Below are 20,142 nucleotides of genomic sequence, written 5' to 3' on the forward strand. Positions count from 1 at the left end.
GTTTCTCCATGAACTTAATACACTAGAGGCATGCTGGATAGCGGTAGATGTGTGGAGTAATAGTAGTAGATGCAGGCAGGAGTCGGCCTAATAATCTTGGACATGATGCCTATATAATGATCATTGTCTGGATATTGTCATGAGTATTTGAAGTTCTATCAATTTCCCAATAGTAATTTGTTTACCCACCATTTGTTATTTTTCTCGAGAGAAGCCACTATTGAAACCTACGGCCCCCGGGTCTCTTTCACATATTATTTGCCTTTGCGATCTATTTTCCTTTGCTTTTATTTTCAAATATACTAAACCAAAAACACAAAAATACCTTGCTGCAATTTATTATTATTTATTTTACTTGGCGGTCGATCTATCAATATGTACAATTTTATCTCACATCCATTTGCCAATTTTGGCGCCGCTACCCGAAAGGGATCGACAACCCCTTTTACACGTTGGGTTGCGAGTAGTTGTTATTTGTGTGCAGGTGCTGTTTACGTTGTGTTGCTTGGTTCTCCTACTGGTTCGATAACCTTGGTTTCATATATCAGGGAAATACCTACCGCCGCTGTGCTGCATTATCCCTTCCTCTTTGGGGAAATACCGACGTAGCTTCAAGAGACATCAGACACGCCCATGAAGTTGAGGAGCCTTAAGAGGTATGTGACGACCATCAGCATGCGGCTGATCAGGAGGAGCAGGCGTGTGGGTAGCCCTTTGTAACGCCCCGGACACACCCGCCAGTGGCCGTTACTCCTTGCGGGATCTAGACTGGCCCCACAGATCAATACTAGTCTTTTCTATGCACTTTGTCCTCACTCATGCGCACCCGGGAGCAACTTCTCAGTCGGTCACCCATCCTAAAACTACTCCAAGTTGAGCATGCTTAACTTTGGAGTTCTTTCCGAATGGGCTCCCGAACAAAAAGGAATTCCTTATTGATATGAGTAGTCTATCATCCCTAATAGCCAGGCCATCACATACACCCCCACTCAAAGGAACCGACGTCCTCGTCGGGCCATAGGAACGTTCCCTGTTGGCACATACGTGTGTGCTTCCAGTTCGGTAAATGTGCCATGTCGTGTGCCATGATGGGTCACAAACGTCATGAACAACATGACTGTGCACCTGTCCGCAAACATCCATGTAACCATGAGAGTCGGCTCTGATACCAACTTGTAAATCCCACAATGCGGCTATATCTCCCACGTGTCGAGGCACGACTTAGAGGCATAGCCGCATCATGGGCGTTACAAGTTGGTAATCAGAGCCATCTCTGACTTAGGAGCCCCCTGCTTGATCGAATCGTTGACGTTGTTGAGTCTAGAAAAAAAATGTTTTGAGTCTTAGGATTATATATATCGGAGAGTAGGATTCTTTTTACTCATCGGTCCCTTCGTCGCTCTGGTGAGGCCTCCTGACGTAGATGTTTTGTCTTTCCTGTCCTCAAATTTCACGGATTTTTTAGGATCACGCGGGTATCTTGGAATCATTCTGATATTCTTGTGACGAGAACATTGTTCTTGGTGCCTCCTAACATTTAGGGGTTGTGGCAGTGTCCCAGGGAGTTGAGCTCCGAGGTGTGGTCGTCACAATTTTATCATTGCAGTTCTGGAATACCTGAGTTCGCCGACATCGAAAATCTATTTTATGCAGCTGTTGGTGAGATAACCTCAACGCCACCCAGTACTGGGGCGGGAGTTCGGGAGTATTGCCATAGCTCGTATAACGGAAGCTTTTCAAATGTTGAGGTACACGATTTCCGGAGTTTTCTTGGTTATGTGTTGACGAATGGATACAGCGGGATGTAGGGATTGTAAGTTTGGGTGACACATTGTGCTTCCCCTATATCCCCAAAACCAGAGTGCATAACCAGAAAGTTTCAGGAGTGTATAGGTGGGAATTCAAGTAGCTCCTAGAATATCTTTCTGACAAATGTAGGACATGGGATTGGGTAAATCTCTATCATATGTATTTGTTCTGGCTTATTCTGCGAGCCAAATCCTTGTATTGTTTTTGTTGTGGTATCCGAGTTGCTTCGATGTCAAGTGTTGATTCCATACCTTTTCCAAGTGGTGTTCTCATGTTTCTATGGGAGTGCTAATCCTTCTTGGTCATCAAGAGTGTCATCCCAATTCTATTTCCAACCGGTGCGCTTCTCTTGAAGATGATCCCATCATTATCCCCATCCGCAAGATCAATTCTATGTTTTCTCAATCGTGTCTGTTTCATTCATCCCAAGTTGCCTTTGTTTTCTAAATCTCCATTCTTTTTCGTCAATGTTCTTATCCGGTGATTCTCAGGATGATACTAACGGAGCTTCAACTTTATCATTCCTTGTTCTCTCTTCTTCTATGGTGGATTCAATTCAACCTTTGTTGATCATATCCTTTCCTCGGTTCAAATGTTTTCTCATGCCGGTGCACCACTTAATAATCCACTTCTCGACATTCATTTGTTTTGGAGTTCTGAAGATATCTTAGGAGATTCGTGTTTTCATTCCTAATCTGCTCAAGCTATTTCGAGGTCTTACCTTATTCAAGCCATTTAATTCAACCGGTGCAATCTATCTTTTAAATCGTTCAACGGTGTTTCTTTTGAGTGGGCCCTAACCCACAGGTCTTTTCCTAGGATCTTACCTAACTCTCCTAACTTTTCCGGAGTTATTCTCAATTTCATTTCAAAGTTTGACGTAAGAATGAATTATCATTAGTCCAATGTCTTTCTCCAAGATCTTTCAAATTCCTTTCATCATTCATTCAATCTTTCTAATTGTCATTACGGAGTGCCTCAACAATTCATGGTGGTGTTTCTTGTCACCATTCTCAACATTTGAAGATCGAGGAAGAGATTTCTCCTGAAGTCTTGGTCTGTTCTCTTGAAGATTCATGGTTCTAGGTTCATGCCGTCCTCTCATAATTGTTTTCGATTGTGAGAATTTTTTTCACCCATCCGGAGAAATTCAGGAGTCTTTCAGTTTGATTCTCTCGAGCCCATCATCTCAGAATTATTCATTCCATCTTTTAGCTCTTGTTCTCCAAATCTTACCGGGGCATCATTCAAGTATTCTCTAATCAGCTCGGGATCTCTTCATTCACTTGTATCTAAATTCTCTCAAGTATCTTCATTCATTTTCTAATTCTTCCCAATGTTTTGCTATCTTTTCTTTGTTCGTTTTTAATTCTTACGACGGTTTGTTCAAGATTCCTCTTCCTATGTTCTCATATTAATTTATTTGTTATTTCAATCCTACTCGTGGTTCATTGAAGACCTTCCCAAGTTTGTGCTATATCTATCTTAATCCTTACTACGAGAATAAGTAGTATGACAAATCAATTGCTTGTCTTCAATCTAAATTAGTGAAGGATACACATAACATAATTCTTGTTCTTTTTTATCCAAGTGATTAATCCCTTCTTCTGGAGTTCGTAGTGATATCGATTTCTTAATTATATGTGTTCATCTTCTTCCGGAGTTCCAAGTTTTCCGCATTATCTCGTCACGAAGCTCCATCTAAATCATCGCAAGGCTTCACCTTGTGTTCTCAACTTCTCTTTCTTTTTATCATCCTTTTATTACCAGAGTTCTTCATGGAGGCTCTACATGGTGGTTCATCAAGGATTCTTTTCATTCTTCAATTGATCTTCAAGATTTTTCTCAAAGTTATGATTCGCCAAGCTATACCCAAAATTAAATAGGGTGCTTAACACATGTTTTGTTTTGAGGAGTTCAAGTATTCTTCATCTTGCATTACAAAGTGCAATTCCTTCTACCTTATCTTCGAGATGGCGTTATATCACTCTTGACAACTGCCATTCATGTTTCGTGATCCACATGTTGTCAAGAATGAGGTATTTTTAAATCCATTAATCTCTTCGTTGGAGTTATCTTGGGTTATATTTCACCTACAGCCTTCCCTAAGGAATGTTGTTATTGAGGTGCTTATCTATGATCCAAGTTTTCTCCTCTCCTCTCGGCGGAAGAAGCTTTTCATCTCCTCGTCGATCTAATGCAAGAAATTGTTTCTGTTTGTGGCAGGATTTCACCTCAGAGTTTTGAGATGTTTCCAATAAGTCCATAACAATCTTATTCTTTTCGTTGATGATTTTTCCAAGAACTCCGTTCAATCCTTCCTTGCGAGGATGCTTTTGAAATTCAATTGTGGTGGAAGCTGTCATTTTCTTCTCTGTCCCTTTGTCCCAACAACCTAGCTACTATTCTTTCGTTCCGGAGGCATAGTAAGGTTGCTCTCTTCATCCCATCATCTCGTTTTGCCAAGATCATGTTCTTTTTCTTGCTTATATCCATTTAATCGGAGTGCCGCTCGAATTCTTTTATTCTTATTCCTTGCCCAGCTAATTTTAACCGGAGTGGCTTTAAAATCGATCTTGTCTCCTAAGCTCTTCTTTCATGTCTTTCAACCTACAAGGTTTTCGCAATGTTCCTTGTTCCCCTTTTTCTAACGGAGTGTTTGTAATCTCGTTCATCTCTGTTGTATTCTTTTCTCAAAATTTTTTAACCTCTCAAGGTTCTTTGGCTTCACTCGTTTGTACAAGAAGCAACTTAAATTTACCTCTTCACTTCCTCTTCTATTTCTCTCCGGTGCCTTCCCTAGATCTTGAGACGAGATCCTCTTGTAGTGGTGGAGTGTTGTAACACCCCGGATGTAACTTTCCATATTTGTAACTCCAACTCTTGCCATTTTCGGCTATGTGATATGATATTCCCTCCGTGGTTGGGTTTTTGTCTTTGTTTTGCATTTTGTTCATGTCATGCATTTCATCTCATGTCATCATGTGCATCTCATTTGCATTCATGTTTGTCTCATGCATCGGGTCTTTTTCCCTGTTGTCCGTTTCGCAATCCGACACTCCCGCATGCACCCGTTGCTCCTCTGTAACCTCGTTTCGTGAGTGGGAGAAAAATGTTCTCAGAATGGGCCAAGATTTGTCGAGTGGCCTTGGTACATCACTAGTAGGCCGCCTGTCAAATTTTGTTCCATTTGGAGGTCGTTTGATGCCCCAATGGTTAACCGGGTAACTGAAAAAGCCCTCTCTTGTTGCATCCCAACAACCCTCCAAAACATCCTACTAGCCTATCTAAACCCCCTTCATGCTCTCCATCATTGGATCACGATCATGTGGGCGAAAACTGCACCTCATTTGGACTCTCCTAGCTCCCCCTACCTATATATATGCACCCCTACCAAATTCGCAGATGAAACCCTAGATCCATCTCTTCCGCCGCCACCGGACATTTCCGACCTCGCCGGACACCGTCCACCGCTGTCCCCGCGTGAATCGAGTCCCTGCGCCGCTCCCACCACTGCCAGCCCGCCAGGCCCGAGCGGGGCCCTCTCGGCCCGCGCGTGCCGCCTCCGCCCGATCAACGCCGCCCCGCTCACGCGCGCCTCCCGCACCCCGCCGCCAGTGCCGCCTCGCCGCCCCCCACCGTCCACTCTGGCCGCGCCCGCCTGCACCGCCCGCCGCCAGCGCCGCCTCGCACCCGTCGCCTGTCGCCGATCCGCCGCGCCCGCAGGCCTCCGCCGCCTCTCCCGCTCGCTGCCGGCTTGATCCGGCGAGATCCGGCCCAGAGGAGCCTCGCCACCATATCCCGACCTCGCGCGGAGTGCTCGCACTGCCGCCTCGGTTCACGTGCGCCCAGACGAACCCTAGATCTACGAGGTTGTTCTCTCTAAGTCCCTGAGATCCAACTTCATGTGCACCTCTTCATCATGCCATATCTCCGTGTCCGGTGCTCTGATTCATGCATATGATATATCAAAATGTTTGTCTCGTGATGCTATTCACATTAGTGGAATTTGCATGCATGTTACTGTCCATATTTATGCATGTATCATCATTGCAAGAGTGCTATATGATGTTGTCTACTGGAATTTAATAGAACTTGATGATTTGTCATTTTCGTTGCATTTTGTGTGTGCATCTTATGAGCTTGATGTCTACATGTTTTATGAGATCCATCATGCCATCTTTACAGAGGTGAAAGTCTTGTATTTTTGTGAGTTATGTGGTGACTAGCACAAGCATGCGAAGTAGGCTTCATAATGTTACTGTTTTCAGAAACTTAGTGGTTTTGCCATGTCCTTTTCGTGTTACATTTTGATACTATGTAAACTTGTTGCTACCATGCGATCCATGCACATTTTGAGATAGTTCAGTAAGCATGTTTTGTAGATGTGGTATTGCTCTATACATTCATGCCTCTGGTTGTAATTATGGAGTACTCTAGCATGTCATTTACTTTCTCTATGTTTGCTAAATATTGTTCCTGGCAGACTGTTAACATGATATTCAATATTGCCATGTGTTTTGCTAGTGATGCATGTACCCTATGAACTTGCCCTTGCCATGCTTAGCTTCTTGGATATGTCTACTTACTATTGGTTACCTTGTGATGCCATGAAATGATTTGTGGTGAGTGGTATCATGAATCTGTTGCTGCCATGTCATGTTTTTCTTCTAAGTCTGAAACTGATCATATAACTTGCCATGTTTGCATGGGTGCTACCATATTTTCCATGCATATTTGGGTAAAGTTCAGTAAGGGAGTTTTGTTCTATGCCTTTAGTACTAGCATGCCATGCCTTTGTTTTCCATGATATGTTCCTGCATCATGTTGTTTACTAGCTCTAAACATTGCTACCTGATGTTGTTTTGACATGTTTAGTATTTTCTCCAAGTCTGTGAATCTGTTATCATTTGCGTTTTTTCCATGCTATTTCAGGCTTATTATAGTGAGTTCTAGCAGGAGCTCAGTGTTCATGATTTGTAGAGCTTCATGTGTGCTTCACTTCAATGTGCTTTGTTGCTATTTTGGAGTGCCGTAGCATAGTTTTGTGACGCATTTGAAGTGCTATGATGCTGTTAAGCGTAGATTTGCATCGTTATTGTTTTGCTTGTCATTTGCAAATCGTGCATCCGTTTCCGCTGATCCTTATATCGATTCGACCGACATCGCCCCATCTTTCTAGCGGCATACTTGGTTTGCCAAGTTGATGCCTTGATCATCTTTTCCCTTCTGGAGTACCCATATGCATTGCACATCATACCTTGCATTCCATGCCATGTCTTGCATCATGTTGCTTGTGCATTGCACCGTGATTAATTGTTGTTCCGTTGCTTGTGTTCTTGCTTTGGGTAGAGCCGGGATACAAGTTCGTGAACGAGGAACCTGTTGAGTACACTAACGAGGAGCAAGCTTTCGACAACTCTGAGAACTTTGCAGGCAAGATGACCATTACCCTCGATATCACTTCTATCTTTGCTTGCTAGTTGTTCGCTCTATCGCTATGTCATGCTACCTACCACTTGCTTATCATGCCTCCCATATTGCCATGTCAAGCTTCTAACCCACCTTCCTAGCAAACTGTTGTTTGGCTATGTTACCGCTTTTGCTTAGTCCCTCTTATAGCGTTGTTAGTTGTAGGTGAAGTTGAAGATTGCTCCATGTTGGAACATGATTATCTTGGGATATCACAATATCTCTTATTTTAATTAATGCATCTATATACTTGGTAAAGGGTGGAAGGCTTGGCCTTTTGCTCAATGTTTTGTTCCACTCTTGCCGCCTTAGTTTCCGTCATACCGGTGTTATGTTCCTTGATTTTTGTGTTCCTTACGCGGTTGGGTTATGGGACCCCCTTGATAGTTCACATTGAATAAAACTCCTCCAGCAAGGCCCAACCTTGGTTTTACATTTGCGTACCTAAGACTTTTCCCTTGGGTTCTGCTGACCCGAGGGTCATCTTTATTTTTAACCCCCCGGGTCAGTGCTCCTCTGAGTGTTGTCTGAACCGGGCAACCTACGGGGCCAGCTCGAGGAAACTTGAGGGTTGGTTTTACTCCTAGCTTGACCTATCTGGTGTGCCCTGAGAAAGAGATATGTGCAGCTCCCATCGGGATTTGTCGGCACATTCAGGTGGTCTTACTGGACTTGTTTTACCATTGTCGAAATGTCTTGTAACCGGGATTCCGAGTCTGATCGGGTCTTCTCGGGAGAAGGAATATCCTTCGTTGATCGTGAGAGCTTGTGATGGGCTAAGTTGGGACACCCCTGCAGGGTATAAACTTTCTAGAGCCTTGCCTACGGTTATGTGGTACATGGGAATTTGTTAATATCCGGTTGTAGAGAAACTGACACGTGACTTAATTAAAATGCATCAACCACGTGTGTAGCCATGATGGTCTCTTTTCGGAGGAGTCCGGGAAGTGAACACGGTTTATGTTATGTTTGAACTTAAGTAGTTCAGGATCACTTCTTGATCACCTCGAGCTTCACGACTGTTGCGTAGCTTCTCATCTCACTCTTGTATTCGTATGTTAGCCACCATATTTGCTTAGCGCTTGCTGCAACTCCACCTCATTACCACATCCTACCCATAAGCTTAAATAGTCTTGATCTCGCGGGTTTTGAGATTGCTGAGTCCTCGTGACTCACAGATACTACCAAAATAGTTGCAGGTGCCGATGATACCAGTGCAGGTGATGCTACCGAACTCAAGTGGGAGTTCAACAAGGACCTTGGCCGTTACTATCTTTCGTTTCCTGATGATCAGTAGTGGAGCCCAGTTGGGACGATCGGGGATCTAGCATTTGGGGTTATCTTCTTTTCATTTGGATTTGACCATAGTCGGTCTATGTGTGTACTCTGAATGATGTATGTTTTATTTATGTATTGTGTGAAGTGGCGATTGTAAGCCAACCTTCTATTTACCCCTTTCTTGTTCATTACATGGGATTGTGTGAAGATGACCCTTCTTGCGACAAAACCACAATGCGGTTATCCCTCTAAGTCGTGCCTCGACACACGGGAGATATAGCCGCACCATGGACATTACACCCTTCGAGAACCGCGGGGGCGGGATGAAAAAACCACATGCACACCACACTCCTCTTCTTCCATCTCTTCTTCATAGTCAGATCCCTCAGAAGAAGAGGACTCCTTGATCACAGGACATTTCCTAGGACGCTTGCGTGGACGCTGCTCCTCTTGAGAGTCATCAGAACCACCTCGACGAGAGGCTGAAACCACGGAGATAAGGACATGGAAATATCATGATGAGCCATTGGAAGGAACGGAGATGGAGACGGTGAAAATCGGAACTGAAAGGATAATTTACCGTGGATAGAGGTACCCCCGGTATCCATGTGAGCGGTGTGTTTGGTTTTCACCATCATGGGATGATCCTCACCTGAGAGATTTTCCCAGATATAAATGGGATCACTACCGTGTACGAGAATGAACGATGAAGACGAGAGAACAAGAGGAACCAGGCAGGAGGGGTACCAGATCAGGACAAGGGGCGACGGAGAGGAGGCTGGGGGCGCGGTGAAGTGGCTCCCCCGGCAACGGCGAGGAAAAATTGCCCCCTGGCGGTGCGGTGGCACTCACAGTCACAGGGTGGGGAAAATAGGATAGGGCAACCGCCCAAACAGACCCGACCCCGACGAATTTATATGGGCCGCAAACATCATCGGACAACTGATAGAGGTCGGACGTCCGGGTACTGGTGTACTTGCCAGGCGACGGACGACCGGAGAACCTCAGACGTCCGAGACCCGGGGAGTAATTGGGCTAGACACGAATGCTACACAACGTCCGAACATCCGAGCAGTGTCATCGGACGACCGGAAACTTTGAGTCATCGGACGTCTGATAAGTGTTGGATGACTGATGGCAAGAAGTTTTGACAGAAAGCATTGAGACAAATCTAGATGAACTAATATATGCAGGATGGGTAAATGACAAAAGTATATCAACAAACAGTCATAGAGGATACCACAAGATTAGCAACTAGACACACATGTTATGAACCCCAAGCATGATTGGACATCCCCTCCTTTGGAGAGTCGGTGGCCAAGGGCCACCATGTGTGATTATAAGTGTCGTGATGCCGCGAAGATATTGTCCTTGGGCTCAATAACACTACTCCATCATTTAAAGTATCGTAGTTCAAATAACATGGTAACTTTGAGAGTATTTGTTCTATTTATGCATTATATAGGGTGAGAGTACTCATGAGTTGAGTGTCTCCCCCTAAACATATGCCTACATCTAAACAAGACATGAATTAAATGAATGGATGGGTACTAGATTTCACATAATGTTGCCAAGCTCCAAGATACCAAGTTCACGCCTAAGTTGACAAAACCTTGCTTCATCCAATGGCTTGGTGAAAATGTCTGCAAATTGCATATCTATACCAACATGAGCATGATACCGTAATCCTTTAGAGTTTGCCTCATCCATAGTAATTAAGTTGCACAACTGGTGGTTGCAATGTATTCGGCTTCGGCGGTGGAGATGGTAACACAATTTTGTTTCTTCGAGGACCAACATACCAAGGAGCGTCCAAGAAATTGACATGCACCGGAGGTGGACTTCCATCCCACTTTGTCTCTAGCCCAATCTGCATCCGTGTACCCAATGAGATCAAACTTAGCATCCTTGGGGCACCATAGACCCAACTTTGGGGTGTGAACAAGGTATCTAAGAATATGCTTAACCGCCTTACGATGACTTTCCCTAGGGGAAGCTTGAAATATAGCACACATGCATACACTGAACATGATGTCTGGTCTAGATGCACAAAGATAAAGTAATGAACCAATCATAGAGAGGTAAATAGATGGGTCAAAAGGGATACCGTTTGTGTCTTTAGTGAGTATATTTTTTGTTGGCATGGGTGTCTTACATGGACTAGCATCAGACATGCCAAACTTCTCTAGAATATCCTTGAGGTATTTTGCTTGAGACAAGAAAACTCCTTCTTGAAATTGTTGAATTTGGAATCTGAGAAAGAACTTCAAGTCCGCATTGAGTGACATTTCAAAATTCTGGGTCATGGAGGCTGCAAACTTCTTGCACAAATGAATGTTAGGAGAACCAAAAATGATGTCGTCTACATAGATTTGGCATAGGATCAAATCACCCTTGTGCCTCTTAGTAAAAAGAGTGTGATCGGTCACCCCTCTCACAAAACCATCATCAAGTAGAAACTTCTTAAGATGATCATACAAAGCATGAGGTGCTTGTTTGAGGCCATACAAAGCCTTGTGAAGTTTATACACATATTCTTTGCGATTGGGATCAATGAACCCAGGTGGTTGTGATACACATACTTCCTCTTGTAGAGGACCATTAAGGAAAGCACTATTCATATCCATTTGATGTATTGTAAAACCATTGAAAGTAGCATAGGCAAGTAAGATGCGAATAGATTCAAGATGGGCAACAGGAGCAAAGGTCTCACGAAAGTCCAAACCTTCAACTTGTGAGTACCCTTGTGCCACTAACCTTGCCTTGTTACAGATGATTATACCATTCTCATCTTGCTTGTTCTTGAAAATCCATTTTGTTCCAACGATATTGTGTTCCGTAGTTGGTCTCTTAACTAATGACCACACTTGGTTGCGCTCAAAACTGTTTAACTCTTCTTGCATAGAAACAAGCCAATTGTTGTCCATCAATGCAGCTTGTACCTTGAGTGGCTCAACACTAGAAACAAACAAGAAGTGAGCACAAAAGTTTGTCAATTGTTTACGAGTGACTCTACCTTCTGATATGCCGGTAAGAATTTTATCAACATCAACACGACCAGCCACTCGGGGCATGATGGAGGTTATGGTTTCACGAGGTTCAACTTCATGTCCATCATCCACATCCTCAACATATGGGTCATTAATGTGTGGTGGAAGATCTTCTTCTTCATATTGCATTTGTTGAGGTTCATCATCAATGATTGCACTTTATTGTTCTTGCTCTTGGTGATGATGTTGTTCTTGAAAATGATCATGATGAGGGACTTGATCATCTTCTTGCACTTGAACTATGGGCATCGGTTGAGAAATAGAGCTTGTGGTGGTATCAGTGTTGAAGTGGTTTGATGATGTGTGAAACTGCCATCTTCTTCATCATCATCATGAGATTCTTATTCCAATGGAAGGAGAGCACCAACACCCATGGTCAAAACATCTTGAGACGAATCTTCTTCACCTACATCACTTAGATCAACTTGCTCCCCATGGGAGCCATTAAATTCATCAAACACCACGTCACAAGTTTCTACAACACATCCATTGGATTTGTTGTAGACTCTATAGGCGTGAGAGTTTGATCCATAGCCAACAAATATGCCCTCAGTTGTTTTGGATTGAAATTTTCCAAACCGTTCTCTTTTGTTGAGGATGAAACATTTGCACCCAAATACACGAAAGTACTTGACGTTTGGCTTGTTCCCGGTTAGGAGCTCACATAGAGTCTTTTCCAATATTGTGTGGAGTAAGAGCCGATTTGATGCATGGCATGCGGTGTTGACAGCCTCGGCCCAAAAACTATGTGGCGACTTGTATTCATCCAACATGGACCTTGCCATCTCCACAAGTGTACGATTTTTCCTTTCGGCAACACCATTTTGTTGAGGCGTGTATGGTGCGGAATATTGATGCTCAATCCCTTCATCACTAAGAAATCCTTCCAAGGGGCAGTTCTTTAACTCGGAGCCATTATCACTTCTTATTGCCAAGATTTCTTTATCAAACTTGTGTTGTGCTTGCTTGGCAAAATCAAAGAAGGTGATCTCCGTCTCGTCCTTGGACTTGAGGAAAAACACCCATGTATATCTTGAGTAATCATCAACAATGACAAGTCCATACTTTTTCCCACCAAGACTATCCCATGAAGGAGGCCCAAAAGGATCCACATGAAGGAGCTCCAAAGGCCTTGAAGTAGACGTGATATTCTCGGGTGGGTGCTTTGATTGATGTTGCTTCCCGGCTATGCATGCACTACACACATGATCTTTCTCAAAAGAGACATTGGTTAGTCCAAGGATGTGATTACCCTTTAAGAGATCTTGAAGATTTCTCATGTCGACGTGGGCTAGCCGGCGATGCCATAGCCACCCCTTGTCTGCCTTGGCCATTAGACAAGTTGCATGGAATGTACTTTCTTTCAAGAAATCAACCATGTAAAGGTTGCCATCCAACTCTCCAACAAAGGCCACTTTGAGAGTATCTCTCTTAAAGACTTTCACATCCGTTAGTCCAAAGAGTTTATCATAACTAACAAAAGCCAATTGGCAAACGAAAAGCAAATGGTATTTAAGGGATTGGAAAAGTAGGACATTTGCAAGAGACATGTCATTTGTGATAGCCACCTTTCCCAACCTGAGTACATGTCCTTTTGATCCACCACCAAACATAATGCTCGTAAATGGTTGAATAGCTTCCATGACATTGTAGAGCAATTTGCTATCTTCAGTCATATGATTGGTACATCCACTATCGATCACCCATTTTACTCCACCAGAGAAAGCAACCTACACACAATTATGACTTGGTTAGAGGCACCCATTTTTCAATGGGACCTCTCAAGTTAGTCACAAGGGTCTTAGGAACCCAAATAGCATAAAACCGGAATGCATTTCGAGGACCAACAAGTTTTGCATAAACTTCTCCATCCTTAGTTTTACGAAGTATATAGGATGGACGCCTGAACTCTTCTTGTACAAGCCCATGTGGCCTTCCTACTCACAACCTTACCTTTTACCTTGTGCCCTTCTTGTACAAGCGTTTCTTTCAGAGGAGTGCTGTACTTTTGAGAAGCCGTCTTCTTCTTGCTTGTGCTTGGGTCAAACTTTGACAAACACCTCATTGTGTTGGCTCAATACCTCATTAATGTTCTTTTGTCCTTGAGCACACATGTCATGAGTCCTTTCTCGATTTGAGCTTTGAGAAAATGATTCTCCTCGAGAATAGATGCTAGGTCACCACTAGAGTTAGCAGTACAAGCATCAACATTGATAATAGGAGAAGAGTAAGCCTTGGCTACAGTTTCAAGATAAGTAAGCTTGAGTGTCTCAAAACTCTTTGTAAGAAGAGTGAGCTCTTCTTCCTTAGTCTCGAGGGACACGGATAGAAGCTCACAATCCTTAGAGAGAGAAGCATGAGACTTCACAAGCTTACTTTTATCATTCATCAACTCCTCGCAAGAGTCCTTAGCCTTTTTCAAGGAGGCAAGTTCTTTAGCATGAGCATCAATGTTTGCACCAAATTTCAAGCATAGTTCATCATTTTGTGCTTCCTCATATTGGACTTTCCTCTCAAGGATTCCATATTTTTCCTTTTCCTCGGTGATTAGGGTTTTGAGTTCCTTAATGGTAATGGTCTGCTTACTCACCATCTCCATAAGCATACGAAACATAGTGAGCTTCTTTCCTTTGAGGGAGCACATGAACTTATTTAGTTTAGCAAGCATAGGATCATCTATATCATCATCATCATAATTATCCTCCGCATCAAGAAACTCATCACAAGGACTAGAATGGGTGAAAAGAGGAGGGTCTGATCGTGGGGTTACCTTGACCTTGTCAGGAGAGTTTGGGTCCTCTCCATCTTATACCATCGCCTTTGCCATTAGGCGCTTGTGAGCGTTGGCCTTGTAGTCTTTCATATAGTTGTAGGTGACAACATCACCACTCTTGTTGACTAGCCTCAGAGTGTTTTGAGAATCTTGAGCTACTCCGGCAACACCACTAACATCATCCGGATCGGATTCTTCATGAGCAACCATTGCTTTCCCATCTCTCTTCTTGAGCTTGGAGTTCAAAGGATTTGGTACCTTCTTCTTGGGAAAGGTCTTGGGAAATCTTGGTTTATCTCCTCTCTTCTCATAAGGGCAATCATTTGAGAAGTGGTTGGTTTCTTCACAGTTGTAGCATTTTCTCACTTTCTTCTTCTAGAATCTTCCCTTGAATTTTCCCGCGCTAAACTTCTTAACAAAGAGGGCAATGTCTTCATATGAAGGGGTCTCATCGGAGTCAATCTCATCACCATCTTCATCCTCATCATCTTCTTCTTATTCACTTTGCTCTTCTTCATATTCATGCTTGGCCTTCAATGCAAGATTGATTTTTGATGTTGAGGTACCATGCATGGCAAGATGTTTTGTAGCATTTGCCTTTGACTCTTCAAATAGTTGGAAACTGGATATGATGTCATCCGGAGTCATTTCCTTGAATCCATCGTGTTGTCTTATGTCCCACACCATTTGGTGATGATACGGAGCAAGAGCATGAAGCAACTTGTCCACAAGAAATCGCTTAGTCAAGTTGAATCCATCTTGTGTGTTGTCACAATCACAAGACTCGATGTCGATGGTGAGACTCATGAGACGCTCAAGGAGCTGCTTGGGGGATTCACCTTTCTCCATACAAAAGTTTTGCAATTGACCCTTGGCAATTTCATATTGAGCAAGTCGGAGAGTGGAGGTACCAGTCTTGGTCCTCACAACGCTATCCCACAATTCCTTGGCACTTGTGATCTGTATGTATGGTCTCCTTTGCTTGTCAGTCATACCTCTCCTTATGCACATGGTTGCCGTGTCATTGATATTCTTGTCATATATTTCTCTTGGTGTAAGATTCTTCGGGTCAACAACTTTGTAGCCATACTACAAGATATCCAACATCTCATCATTTCCATATTGAAGATGATCCTGCATAGCAACTCTCCACAAAGCAAAATTGATAGTGTCATCAAGTAAAGGAGGTTTTCCTTGAGGGTTATACTTTGGTTTTTCTATTTGAGGTCTTGCATAAAGCCACGGAACACTGCAGTGATCATTACTAGGAGGTTCTTGTCCATGCAACAAACCCTGGGTCTGTTGACCAGACTATGCACAGGCACGGGGACGAGATTGAAGCACCAACCCAAGTCAGAGTACAAGAGAACAAGATCTCGAAAGGACCAACATGCAGATCAGAGGGGCCAAGATCAAGCCAGAGAAGCAAGACACCATCAGGAGAAGGGCCTCCTTTGCCGGGCAGGCGAGCTCGGCAAGGGGCGAGGCCACCCACGGAAGAAGACGTCCAAGACGTCCCGGAAGGGCCTGCCGGGACACACGGAAGCAAAACCACCTCACCAACTACTCCGCCATGACCCACGTCGTCAATCAGTGCGATGTCGAGCCGCGAAGTGACTAAGTGGCAGCCATTCGCCACATGGCAACCTCTCCCTACGGGAAATACCTACAGATGACACTCGTCCCGCGTCGTGTCAAGCGAGCAGGCTGGAGCTGGCGAGATAGCCCGGCAAGACTTGCCGGGAAACCAACGATGTGACATTGAGTGGTGCATTTAATGCGCCCTGTCAGCCATCAGAGTTAGGTATGATAGCACCATTTGCTATCTTATTAGTGCATAATGACTACTTTGCCATTGTGGTAACCCCTTGATCTATAAAAGGATGCCCATAGCAACCGTAGAAAGGGTTAGAAGGTTGGAGAACTCACACCCCCATACGCGCGTAGCCACTACCGCCCTGAGGCAGCCCCTGCCGGGCAAGTACACCATGCTCAACCACAATCAATCCACCAAAGCAGGAGTAGGGTTTTATGCCTCGCGGAGGCTCGAACCTGGGTAAAAATGCCTGCGTGATCTCTGTCGTGCCGCCCCTCACTCGTCTGCTCTTTGTGCAACGAGATGCCCCCCCTGTCGAACCAACAAGGGGCCTTCTGGTCCCATAGGTGGCCATGGTTTCCCGTGACATCTTTGGCGCGCCAGGTAGGGGATCGCTTGCGCTAACCTGAAGGCATGTGCAGTGCGTCATCTCCATCACCATCTTCATCTTCGATGGCGCCATCGACCATGGTGCCCAAGAAGAAACCCGGTTCTTCAACTCATCCATCCACTTCGAAGGCTCCGCCGCCCGCGGGCTCTAACGCTACGGGGGGCACGGAGACATGCGAGGATGCGGACGCTGCTGGGGACGTGGCTGGAGCAGGCGGCACCGTCACCACTTCCCCCGTGGGCGACGCAAGAGCAGGAGACATCGGAGGAGAGCAGCATCAGCAACACCCCGACGGCCATGCACCACAAGGTCTGGGTGAAGGGGTTACTCCACATGCGCCCCTTTCTCCCACTAACGGGTACAACCGCAACAACGGCGCTCGGACCAGGATGAATCGTGGCCCTCCGGCTGCTCCCACCACGGGTGCGGTCGCAGCGCGTGCACCTCCCCCAGGACGGGTCGACCAAGCCGATGTGCCCGATGGAGCCACTAGCCCTCGAGCGCCTTCACCGCACCACCCTGCCATCCAGGTGGTCGCCTCGTGGCAACCGGGGCACAGTGCTGCCGCCGCTGGCACCGTCAGGAGTGGAGTGACGGTGCGATCGACTTCATCATCACCCATGCCGAGTATAGCCTCGGAGGCCATGGTGCATGCTCAGCTGCTGCTGAGCTTTTTGTCTGTGGCCGAGCAGATGGACGAATGGCGTGCCACCATCCAAAGTCTACTCGGTTTCACCGAAGCTGGGGGCTCATGGTGAGCTGGCCCGCCACGGCCTCCCCAAGCGACAGCAATGCCTCATGCTGCTGACCGTACGGAAGGGGCCATCCCCATGGTGCTGTCCCCGCCATGGCTGCCAGTGCGAGCGCAACAGATTCAAGGCCCCGACGACGTCTCGATGGCCTCTTTTGACCCTCGAGCGCGTCTAGATCAACGACGAGCCTCGGAGGATAGGAAGAGAGGAGACACACCCGTCGTTGTCGAGCGATGCCGCGACAACCTCCGCCGGACCGATGGGTGCGACGGCCCTGACATCGACGAGCCCGCGCTCGGTATTGGCGGGTTCCTACCTTTCAAGGTTGGCTTCCCTGCCTTTACTCATGAGTTGCGGCAAGTCTGTTGGTCGTCTGTTCGCACGTTCAAGCCAGAGATACCTGAGAAATATGATGGGAGGCTGAACCCGGTAGAGTTCCTGAGCATCTACACCATCGTTGTTCAGGCTGCCGGGGGAAGAGATGAGAAGGTGTTTGCCAACTACTTCCCTTTGGCTCTCAAGTCCAATGTGAGGTCTTGGCTGATGCATTTGCCGGAGAACTCCATTTTGTCGTGGGCAGACCTGTGCCATGAGTTCATCGGCGCCTTCACTGGCAGTCATCAAGAGCCTGGCAGGCCCAGCGACTTGAAACTTCTCCAGCAGAAGGAAGGAGAAACCTTCCGTAAGTATTTATAGAGATTCAGCAAAGTTCATATAAACATCCCAAATATACATTCAGCAGCCGTAATAGCTGCCTTCTAGTCCAATGTGCGCAATCCCCGGATTCGTTCTAAGATGAACGTGCAGTTTCCCAAGACTGTGAAGGAGCTCTACACGTTGGTGGATAAGTGTCCTCGGATGGTGGTGGGAGGAAAGTTGCCCGGAGAGGAAGATTGCGCCAATATTGATTCATAGGATGATGATGAATCAACCAGTCAGAAGAAGAGCAAGAAGCGTAGTAAGAAGCGGAGGGATAAGGCAGTGATGACTATTGAAGGATCGGGTACGCCTAGTACTGGCAAGAAGGCCAAAGTTGAGGACCCCGGTAAGGAAGCTGCCATGTGCACTGACTGTCGGGAAGCCGCTACTGCCAAGAAAGCCGAGAAAGGTGATGGGCCGTACTGCAAGATTCATCGGACCAAGGGCCACGACCTTCAAGAGTGTTATCAGGTTGAGCAGCTTGTCAAGAGATAGAGAGCAGAGTATGACAAGCGTGACAAGGAAAAGGGTCAGAATGTTGCTAGCAGAAAGGGCCGAGGTGGTGAAGTAAATCGCCCCATCAAACCCTTTCGAAACCAAGGAAAGCCCGCGAGAGGTCGAGAGAAGGAAGCCTGTGATGATGAGAGTGATGGAGGGGATGAAGAGTAAACCATTGAGCAAGAGTTTCAGAAGGCCACTGATGCCTTGTGCATTGACGGGAGTGCATCTCTGCACACCTCTCGCCGCCAACTCAAGCGGTGGGTGCGAGAAGTCAATGCCGTGGAACCAGCGCCAGAGGCCCGAAAGCCGCTCAAATGGTCTCGTACGCCCATCATCTTTGACGAGGAGGATCATCCTAGCCGTACCACTATGGTAGGGTGTTTGCCATTGTTGGTCTCCCCAACAATTCTCCACCTCAAGGTCACAAAGATGTTGGTGGACGGTGGGGCCGGGTTGAACCTAATCTCCCCAGCGGTTATTAGCAAGCTTCAGATAGCATAGGAAGAGCTAGAGGTTACCGGCACGTTTCAAGGAATTAATCCCGACAGGAGCCATCCTAAGGGAAAGATCATGTTGCTGGTAACGTTTGGGGGAGAACAGAACTACCAGACTGAGAGGACTGTGTTTGATGTGGTCGATCTCCCCCTGCCATACAATGGGATTCTTGGACGCCCGGCCCTGGCTAAGTTCATGGTGGCATCCCACTATGCCTACAACACCTTGAAGATGCCTAGGCCACTAGGAGTCATCACCATCCCATCAGATGAGAAGGATGCAATCATTTGTGTGGACAAGATGTACTGGGACGCAAAGGCAGAGGCAGGGGCAGCAGCAGCTCCTACTAAGGAAAGCAAAGGAAAGAAGAGGGATTGTAGGGCCTCCGGCAAGGAGTCCGGGAAGTGTGCCCCCACCGAGTGCACGACACCCATTGACGACGTGCTGGAGTGTTCCAACAACAAGAGATCCAAGGCTGCTGCACCCCAAGTGAAGAAGGTCCCAGCAGGGCTGGCTGGCGTTGATGGTACCTTCACGATCAGTGCCACCCTCGATGACAAATAGGAAAGGGCGCTCGTTGCATTCCTGCAGGTGAATATCAATGCGTTTTCCTGGTAACCCTTTGATATCCCCGGTGTTCCCAGGGAGGTAATCGAGCACCACCTTGTTGTCTGCCCATATGCCCGACCTGTCAAGCAGAAAGTTCGGAAGCAGGCCTTGGAGAGGCAGCAGTTCATTGCGGAAGAGATCAAGAAACTTGAGGCAACTGGTTTGGTCAGAGGAGTGCTGCATCCCACATGGTTGGCAAATCCAGTGGTAGTCCGGAAGGCTAACAGGAAGTGGAGGCTTTGCATAGATTTCACAGATCTCAACAAGGCTTGCCCGAAGGACCCATTTCCCTTGCCGCGTATTAACCAGTTTGCGGATTCCACTTCATGTTGTGATTTGCTCTCCTTTCTGAATGCATATTCTAGGTATCACCAAATATCATGTCCAAGGAAGATGAAGAGAAGATGTTGTTTATCACTCCATGTCAGGACCCCGATTCCAAGTCACATTGATCTAGCCGGTAACACCTCATATCACTTTGCGGCCTCACGCACGGT

Source organism: Triticum aestivum, chromosome 6A, assembly GCF_018294505.1.
Source record: "Triticum aestivum cultivar Chinese Spring chromosome 6A, IWGSC CS RefSeq v2.1, whole genome shotgun sequence".
Lineage (NCBI taxonomy): Eukaryota > Viridiplantae > Streptophyta > Magnoliopsida > Poales > Poaceae > Triticum > Triticum aestivum.